Source organism: Aplysia californica, unplaced genomic scaffold, assembly GCF_000002075.1.
Source record: "Aplysia californica isolate F4 #8 unplaced genomic scaffold, AplCal3.0 scaffold00893, whole genome shotgun sequence".
In the NCBI taxonomy this organism is placed as follows: domain Eukaryota; kingdom Metazoa; phylum Mollusca; class Gastropoda; order Aplysiida; family Aplysiidae; genus Aplysia; species Aplysia californica.
The window spans coordinates 56456-65843 of record NW_004798163.1 but is presented as its reverse complement, the minus strand read 5'-3'; the positions used below and the strand labels follow the sequence as shown (position 1 = coordinate 65843).

At 39.6% G+C, this 9388-nt stretch overlaps 1 long non-coding RNA gene across 1 annotated transcript in view; it reads left to right on the top strand.

The window, feature by feature from the left end:
• The first annotated feature begins 243 nt into the window (after positions 1 to 243).
• Positions 244 to 9388, top strand: part of LOC101852885 — a 40631-nt gene continuing 31486 nt past the window's right edge. Inside the window, exon 1 of the long non-coding RNA XR_221069.3 lies at positions 244 to 680. This is a non-coding gene — a long non-coding RNA (uncharacterized LOC101852885). The remainder of the gene's footprint in view (positions 681 to 9388) is intronic.

The following is a 9388-nucleotide window of genomic DNA, read 5'->3' as shown; positions in this document are numbered from 1 at the left end:
AAAAAAACAAACCCCCACAAAAAAAACAAAAAAACAACAACAACAACAAACAAACAGAACAAAACAAAACAACAACAGCAACAACAAAACAACAACACTTACCCGCCCACCCACTCTTGGGTGCGAGGGTTGGAAAGAGAATAGAATTTAGTGAGTTACCATCTTGTGCCTTTGCACCATCTGTAGCTTTTCTCACTTCTGTGGAGAGGAAGACAGTGACGTCATACTCACACTGTCGATGCTTTCCTCAGCCTCAGAGACGCGGACGTGGGCAAGCGCTGCGCTTTCGATTCCTCGTTTCTAATATCTATCCGTTCGCTCTCGGAAGCGGGGAGAGTACGTTCAAGCAGCAACAACAGCGGTAACAGCAACAACAACCGCAACATAAAGGGGGAACCGTTGGTGCGACTGAATGACTGCCTGCTAGCTGAAAAGAGCAAAGTGAAAACACAAAGACATTTGTAATAATGAGCATCAAGATTGGCTATAAATAATTACTGAGTTTGAGAGTTTAACGCACGGAGACTGAATAGATCGTGAATTGCTGAATTGTTTCTGCTCTTCGGTTCTATTCAATTTTTCTGGTGAATTGTTGTAATAAACAGGTAGTGCAAGGTTTCTGCACACAAAACTCTCTCACATTCTGAAGACTGGAACGAAAGAAGGCATCTTTGACTTTGGTAAGTAAAACAGTTGTCCTCATTTATCAGTTAACAGGTCTTTTGGGATTATTTCTTCTTTTAGCAAAAATGAAAATGTTGTTATTGTTGTTTTTGTTTGGATTGGGTTTTTTCTTTTGTTTGTTTCTTATCGACGGTATCTGGCTCAAACCGACCAATTCTACGATCCCTGTTTTATTGGGAGGATTTGGCTAAAAACTAAACCCCAAAAACATTTTTGCTTCTTTTATCTGTGTTCCATAAGGTTACTAATAATTGATATCTAGCATGAGAAAAAAAATGAAAGCGTCACATCCCTCAAACACACAAAACGTGGTGACTATAGTGCGTTCAAAAATTTGTGGCACAAGTTATCCTCAAATATCTCTTTTACGAGTGAATCAATGCCATCCATACTTTGCACAGAAGTTTGTATCAATTTGTCTTAACTAAATCTTATTTTTCCAGAACAATTGGGGCTATACTAAACAACATTTCTTCATAAATTTATATAAAATATTTGATATCTCTGTCACTCGTAAAATGGTATTGTTCAAAGCACTTCCCGCTTCTCATACATTTTGATGACGCATATAGCCTACGTCACAGCTTATCAATGACAAGTTTTACTTGCAAAATATGTCATAAGAAATTATTTTTATAGTGAACACATTTTTTGCACTAACGGCTCTCAAAACATGCGTTCAATAAGCGTAATGTCTCGATTACAAAAACATGACGTATTTGCTATTAAAAGCAATATTGCCCAAAGCTGTAACCATTTAAAAATCTGTAGAGACCACCCATTTGGATTTTTTATTTATATTTATTAAAGAATTTTCTAGAATACAATTTGCAGGTGTTCACAAAAATGTTGATCTGTTAAGACAAACTGCTACAAGTCATTGTGCAAAAATTGGAGAACCTGTGTTCGATAGTTAAGGAGATATTTGGCAATGAGTCGCGCCACGAATTTTTGACCGAATTATAAGTATTTTAACAAAATTATTTACACAGCTATTTGCTCAGGAAATATTAGCTTGCATGAACTTTGCAGGTTTGTAGTCGACACCAACATTTGGGTTTGGGAGAGGGGGATACATGCATTATATTAACCGTTCTCCTGACATAAAGCATAATTATATGCAATGTATAAGTATTCAATTATGATGTGACTTTTGGTGTCGGCATGATGATGATGATGATGATGATGATGATGATGATGATGATGATGATGATGATGGCGATGATGATGATGCTTTTCTTGGGACTAGAACTAGGGTCGACCGCCAAGTAGTCCAGCATTATGCCACCTGAGTTAGCAGCACCCCCCCCTCCCCAAACATAATATAATCCTCAACACGTCTATCAACTTCATAAAATGCAGAAGAATATTGTTATTTCCACTCACAGAATGAACAACATGAAAGAGTGGCAGGGCTCGTTATCGCGTGATTGTGTGTTTTAGGGAGAGGAGAGTTCAAAGCTTAGCTCGCTCCGACTTTGTGGCCTTGAGAAAGGCACTTTACACGCATTTTCCTAATTTTGCCGGTCGTATGGGAGATGGACGGTAAATTAGAAGGTGTTGCCTTTAAATAACCTTACAGTGTTGGGGGGAAATATTAATTAAACGTATACAATTTCGCACATTCTTTTCGCATCATGATGAAATACGAGACAAGAAATGAAAAGTAAAAAGGTATAATAATTTACTTAATGACGTGAAAGGCTGATTCAATGAGAGATTCAATCAACGGTTAAAACTTTTCTTTCTTGCAGATTTATATTACAGCCCAGCGTGAAAGCACATCTGCTTTAATATTTAAAGTAATTCTACTCTAAATGTTTTACCTGGACCAGAGCTGTCATTCAATTTCTCTCTGGGGAAAATGCAGGCGCTTTTATGGTAACAGGATTCTCTCACTTCGGCACGTTATTTTGCTACCTCAGAATCAGGGGCGGAGGCTGACTTGTTTGACAGGGTAATCAAAGTGAAACGGGACCAGATATAGATCTATATGACCTGTAGATATCACATAAGAATCTTACTCGAGGCGGCGACTCTGCCTGAGTTGTAAATGAAAACAAATCCGGAATTCATATTGTATGTTCAACCGCCAAAATAATCGGGAAAGTATCTTATTAAATATCAGTTCCAACTAAAATTAAATTAACTTTAGATGTGAATACATAAACACAAAGCAAAGAAGCAGAGATGTCAGTACTAGATCTATATGTTATAGATCTACCAGAGAGTCTAACTCTTTGGTAGAACATGACAATTATCATTTTTTAAATTTCACATTTGTCTGTTTTTGTTAGCCTTTCGCGGCCAGGGGCTGGTGTCATAATCGAGGTCACGATCTGATTATAGGACAGTAAAAAGTCAAGTAAAAAAAAACAAGCACATGCAGCAGTAAAGAGATTGTTAGGAGTTAGTTCCCCTCACATTTGTGAGGTAGACTCGACCAGTGTTCGTTAGCTTACTTAATCAGGGCTTGTGATTGATTTTAACTGTGGCCCCAAAGGGGTGAACAGGGTATATGTGGCAATGAAACAGCCATGACTGCTATGCACATGTTCCCTCAACTGTATAGGTAGACTCTTTCAGCCTCACTTTAAGCTTACTTAATCAAAGCTTGCGACTGATTATGGAGTGGCCCGAGAGGGGTGAGGAGGCTATTTATGTGGCCGTGAAACCGTTTTGAATGTTAGGAATGCTCATTGTGGATTACGAACCTCTTTTTACTTTTAATTTAAGAGGTTTACGTTTAAGGATGAATTTGACAGCGACAATGTTTCAAAATTAGGAAGGGAAGCAGTGATTATTTGATTATATAGACGCTTCGCCCCTGCTCAGAATTACACAGTTCTATCTGACGTCTTTGACTGTTTTGAGTTACTAAGACCATGCGGTCAGAGACCACGTGTTGTACCTGCTCTTTCAAAATCGTAAGATTATTCGGAGTCGTTATCAAGATATTTAAAGAATTGCACTCGAAAAAAGGTTGACGTATAATGAAGCTTGACTCTTTTTATGTCAACTTTCTCAAAACAAGGTACTGAACAGAAAGAACTTTGTAATTCTAAGATAGTGATTTGTAAGCTTTTTGCCTTCAACTCTTGTTTAAGTTTTTAAAATTTTAAATAAATCATAAAGCCAGTACTCTTTTGTAGTAGCGTTTGAGTAGTTTAACAGCTATGCTCTGCGTGTATGCACGTGGGAGACATGAGTTTGGTTCCTGTGAGGGACAATTTAAAAAATTGAGCCTTAAAAAGAAATAAATATATTATATAAATCATAGACAAACTGCTAAAAAAAACTTCACTATAGTATACACATTTCCATTTAAAACGCGACTGATTTATTGCGTTTGAAACTTTAATTGGTATTTCTTTTGGGTTTGTTGCAGTTTATTTATAACAATAACGAAAACAACAACAACAACAACTACAACTACAACAACAACAACGATAACAATAATAGCAATCATAATATTAATAATGATAATAATAATGATAATGATAATAATAATAATAATAATAATAATAATAATAATAATAATAATAATAATAATAATAATAATAATTATTATTATTATTATTATTATTATTATTATTATTATTATTATTATTATTATCATCATTATAATATTAATAATAAAAAATTGCTTTTAGAAAGAGCATATCGACGCCCTACAGCATTGTCTATGCGCTATACAACTTATATTACCCAGCAGTCCCTAGAATAGGATTCAGAAACATTCTCGACATACCGGGAAGCATACTATAGCGTAATCTCATCACCCGTTCCAAACCAGAAGACAGTTTGCAAGTCGTACAAAGGAGGTAACATCGAACTAAATATTTAGACTATAGGAATAGAAATGAAATAGATGCAGTCGACCCTGCCCATGACTATCATTCAAGATCACAGAAAAAGTGACTGCTATAATACAACTAAAACTGCCCGTTGCTACATCCGCAATTTCTAGAAAAGCATCGACGCCAGGAGTTTCTAGTATCGACAAACCTCCGGCCCAAAGTTTTGAATTTTCTGTTCTAAAAACTCAGAACAAGCATTGGCTCTGTCACTCACTCTCTACCTCCACTTTTTCTTTCCCCCTCACCCCCCCCCCCCCTCCACTCCACCCCAAAAAAGTCACCCATCTCCCTTACTCCTTTTCTCCCCTCTTTTCTGAACGAAAATCCTTTTACAAACACTCAAATATTATAGATCTATTCCTTATTTCAGTTTTCCGTATGGATGAAAGGGAGCTTTTAACGAGCAGCTTGTGTGTGTGTGTGTGTGTGTGTGTGTGTGTGTGTGTGTGTGTGTGTGTGTGTGTGTGTGTGTGTGTGTGTGTGTGTGTGTGTGTGTGTGTGTGTGTGAGAGAGAGAGAGAGAGTGTTTGATGAGCCCTTACTTTCAGAAATTTCAAAGCAGACGGCAGAGTCCTTGGTCCGTTAAGGGTCCGAACGTTGCCATTTCTGAACCTTTTGTGTAACTGCCCACGACACAGGCTCTGATCACAAGGAGTCTGTCAGATTTGGCTGTCCAGCGATAGCTAAGGAGATACACTACAAGACGTGCAAATTAGAGAGCGCTTTTTGTTCACGCCCGGCACACATCCAGATGCTGAAAATGACCTCCTCTCCCACAACCTCCAACGCCCGCCCCTCCTCCCCTCCCCCAACCCCTGCCCCAGCCCCTTTATTTCAAAGGAAGTTAAAAGGATTGATTTGTCGCGACCATGATCTTTGCTGAGTTCGCAATTTTGTTTCTTAAACCGGCAGAGGGGAAGTCGCAGGTTTCATTGTTAATTAAGTAGAGCTAACTAAGTGAACTTGGAGTACCAGTATGATCCGTATGATGCGTTTTGCGTGACAACTTGGATCAGTTCGGAGGGTGGGCTGTTTCAGACGTGCCTATCAGGCCGCTCCTTGGACACAGTGGGATACAGTATCGCAGCCCAAAAACATCGCTGGCTCGATGAAAAAAACTTCCTTGGAAATAGAACTCCCGTCTTTCGAAAGCAATTTGATAATGAATACGCCATATTCTCTATTCCCTTCCGTCCGTCTGTCTGTCTGTCTGTCCGCCTGTCTGTCTGTCTGTCTGTCTGTCTGTCTGTCTGTCTGTCTGTCTGTCTGTCTGGCTGGCTGTCTGGCTGGCTGGCTGGCTGTCCCTGACCTTCTATACACCCATCCATCCATCCTCCTGTACGTCGATATAATAGCAATACATTATATTCAGTCCTCTTTCTCTCATCTACATAATAGATAACTTTTAAGAACGATGAATATTAAACTATCTTTCTCATTAATTGTCTTCTTCCATTGCAGTGTCTGTGTTTAACAATGATCTTTATTCCCTTTATTTTAGTTATTATGCTGCCTTAGGAATACTTATCATGTTTACGATTTCTTTACAAATATAGCACACTTGCTTACTCTCTCCGAATATCGTCAGGTACATAAGGCTAAGAGTCAAGAGCAGTCGACTCTACGCTTGCCTGTCCTAGGTCACCTCTTCCAATCTTCGCACTTATTGAGCATATGACTCACATAATAAGATTTCTAATTCTGGAAAGTTTGATTACAGAAGGTTACAGTTTAGGAAGAAAGAAACTAGATGGTATAGTCAAGAGTTGTACCAAATTTTTCAAAACCCATCCCAAAACTGGACGGGTTGTATTGTGTAAATAAAGGTTATATCTCTGTCAATGTAATCCATGTAATAAATAATTCAGGTGGCCCATCGTAGTGTCACTTTTTAGAAGAAACCACGCACTCTTCCGACCTCAGATATTAAACGAAGGTAGCTTTCAATATTCCCAAGAGCATGACGGAGCCAGATTCTCATGATTTTGAGCTCAGGAATTTATAAAATTGTATTTTTCAAACGCAAGGTATCCTTATAAGATGCTTCAGAATTGACCAATTACTTTCCAATTCCGCTTTTAAAAAATGTGAGTAGTAAGCGTCCGTTATCAACCCAAAGCTGCACGGATTGGAGCAAATGGGTATCTCCCAAGCTATATGTTTTGCTGTTGTTGTTGTTGTTTTTTCTTTGTGGGAAGAGGGGGAGAGGGGGGGGGGTGACGCTTGTGCATGTTTGTTGGAGGAGAGGAGGATATGATTTGAATATGAATGGTAGAGCTCAGTCTCACAATAATGTCAAGTGACGTGCGGATATAATAATATTATGTCGATAACAGGCCGTTCGGGTGAAAACTGTATGCCGGGCTTGTTTTACACGCTTCTTTTCTTCTTCTTTTTCTTTTTTTCCTTTCCTTTTTTGGCGTTTTTCCTATTTCGTTTTTCGCGAACGTTTTTAAAATTTGCAATCTGAGTCATCAAGCGAAATGTATTATATATAGATATTATTTGGGTTCAGTTGTAGCAGCACCCCTTTGATCATTTCGCGAATTACTCCAATTTGCAGATTTCTCTAAATTCGGGAACCAACCAACCAACCAACCAACCAACCAACCAACCAACCAACCAACCAACCAACCAACCAACCAACCAACCAACCAACCAACCAATTAAATAGGCAAACCTACCATACATTAGTCACTGGGGTGTGTCCTGAAAAAACCTCAACATAGTAACCTAGCTCAAAATCAGCGCGCTGCACAGTGGCGACCAACAATGGTACATGTATATGGATTGTACATGTTTGTGATATTCATTATTTTGATCCAAGGTGGTCATTTAACTTAAAATTTACGTGTAAATTATCTTTTATTCTTAGAACTGTGACAATAAGACTGACGTCAATTAGTCGTGACTGCAGTGGGGGTCGAAAGTTGGGCCTACATAATTGCCTTAAGGCATATTAGCACTAGGTTGTCGTGCGAAAGGCATGCGGGCAGCTAACATGGAAGAGTTCAATAGTTTGTACTTTTGCACCGACACGAACAAATAACATAACATAAAGATATTCTTGTAACCTGAGCGCCTACTGACGTTTAAGATAGCTGGCAAACCTAGAGTGACCTCAAGAGATAAAATGAGAAGGGCGGGCCACAATGGCATCCACTGACGTCTGTGGTGTAGCAGTTACGTCTTTTGCCGATGCATGCAGAGCACTGGGGTTCGATTCTCGTGCGAGTGTGGGAAGGGGGGGGGGGATTTTATCAAGTATCTCGTCTTTCTGCTGGTTTGTTGTTTTTTTTCTCAGCCCCGTTGATCACGAAAGACAAGATGGAAGCTTTCTTTATGAATTATCTAAATTGTGTTGGTGGGGGCGTAGAACTTACACCTTTGAAATGTATCATTTAATAAACCGACAGCAACAACGAAAGAAACAGGAACTATAGCACTGCCACCACCACCAACAACAATAGCAGCAACAGCAGCAGTTGGATCATCACTACCATCAGCATGAACACCGCTACCACCACCAACCCTGACAACACCACTACAACACAACCAACATCACTCAGACTCAGAAACTCAGACCACTACTACCGCCCCCACTTCCACAATACACAACACCACACGACACACCACTATCAACACTACCACCACAAATACTATCAATGCAATTCCATCACAGCTACCACTAATATTACCAATATTATTATACCACTACCACCAACATTTCTGCAATACATCACACCACCCGGAAACCCACACCACCACCAGCAGCAAAAATTTACAACAGCTACTCTACCTTAAAAAAACAACGCCAAAACAAAACAAAAACAGATTTAAAAAACTCTCAACCCCCAGCCAACCAACCAACAAATAACAAACAAACAAACAAACAAACAAACAAACTCAACCAACACAACAGCAACAAACAACAACAGCAGTACCAATAACACCACAAACAACTGCGCAATGTATTCTCCGAAAATAACAAGCCCACCAATGAACAGGATAATCAAAGTATTATTTTCACATCCGTGTGTACCAGCCCTACTTCAATTAAATAAAATCCGCGAAGGATCTCAGATGTCGGAAACACAAGAGAAAGACTTAGTGTAAGAACATGAGGAAAAGGCAAGTTCATGCACAGATATCATCTGTGAACCCTTCAGAAGCCATTGAGCTCCCTCCTCCTTAAGTGACTAAAGAACAAGGTAAGCTGTCTAGGAATCATATAACTATAATAATCATATAATAGTTCTTGTCCCAGTTAGCTGAGCTAGGTGCTAAAAGTAGAAAAGCTGTCATCTCATCCCACGCTTTCAGTTGTCTGGTTACCAGAGATACCAGAGAAACCCATACTTCCTCAACAAATAAACCCTAAGATAAATTTTTTTAAAAACACTTTTGGGGTTCTCATAATAAGGCTTTTAACTGTTGTTGTTGTTGTTGATGATGGTGGGGTTGTTGTTGATGATGGTGGGGGCGGTATTGTTTTTATTGAGGCGTCGTATACATGTGCTTTACACGGGGTGCCCACTATGGATGGGTCTCCCGACTCGATCGCCTCAAAAATAAACGTGTTTGTTTTCAGTTTCAGGCGATCGAGTCGTGCGATCGGCCCGATCCAGCCGTAGTGGTCACCCCGTATTACTTTATGATGGTGTAAGTCAGATTGCTGGCTGACGGCAGCTGGCTTGTGCTGGTGGCCAGCCTGAACGTGTATCTCCAGCTTTCATGGCGGGAAAGAAGGGCGTGACGACAGATTACGGCTGCCAGCAACTGGTCGGGCTCAGCATGAACTTACCCTTAGACAGCTACCTGTCTAATGCGGCTATTTCCCCCCTC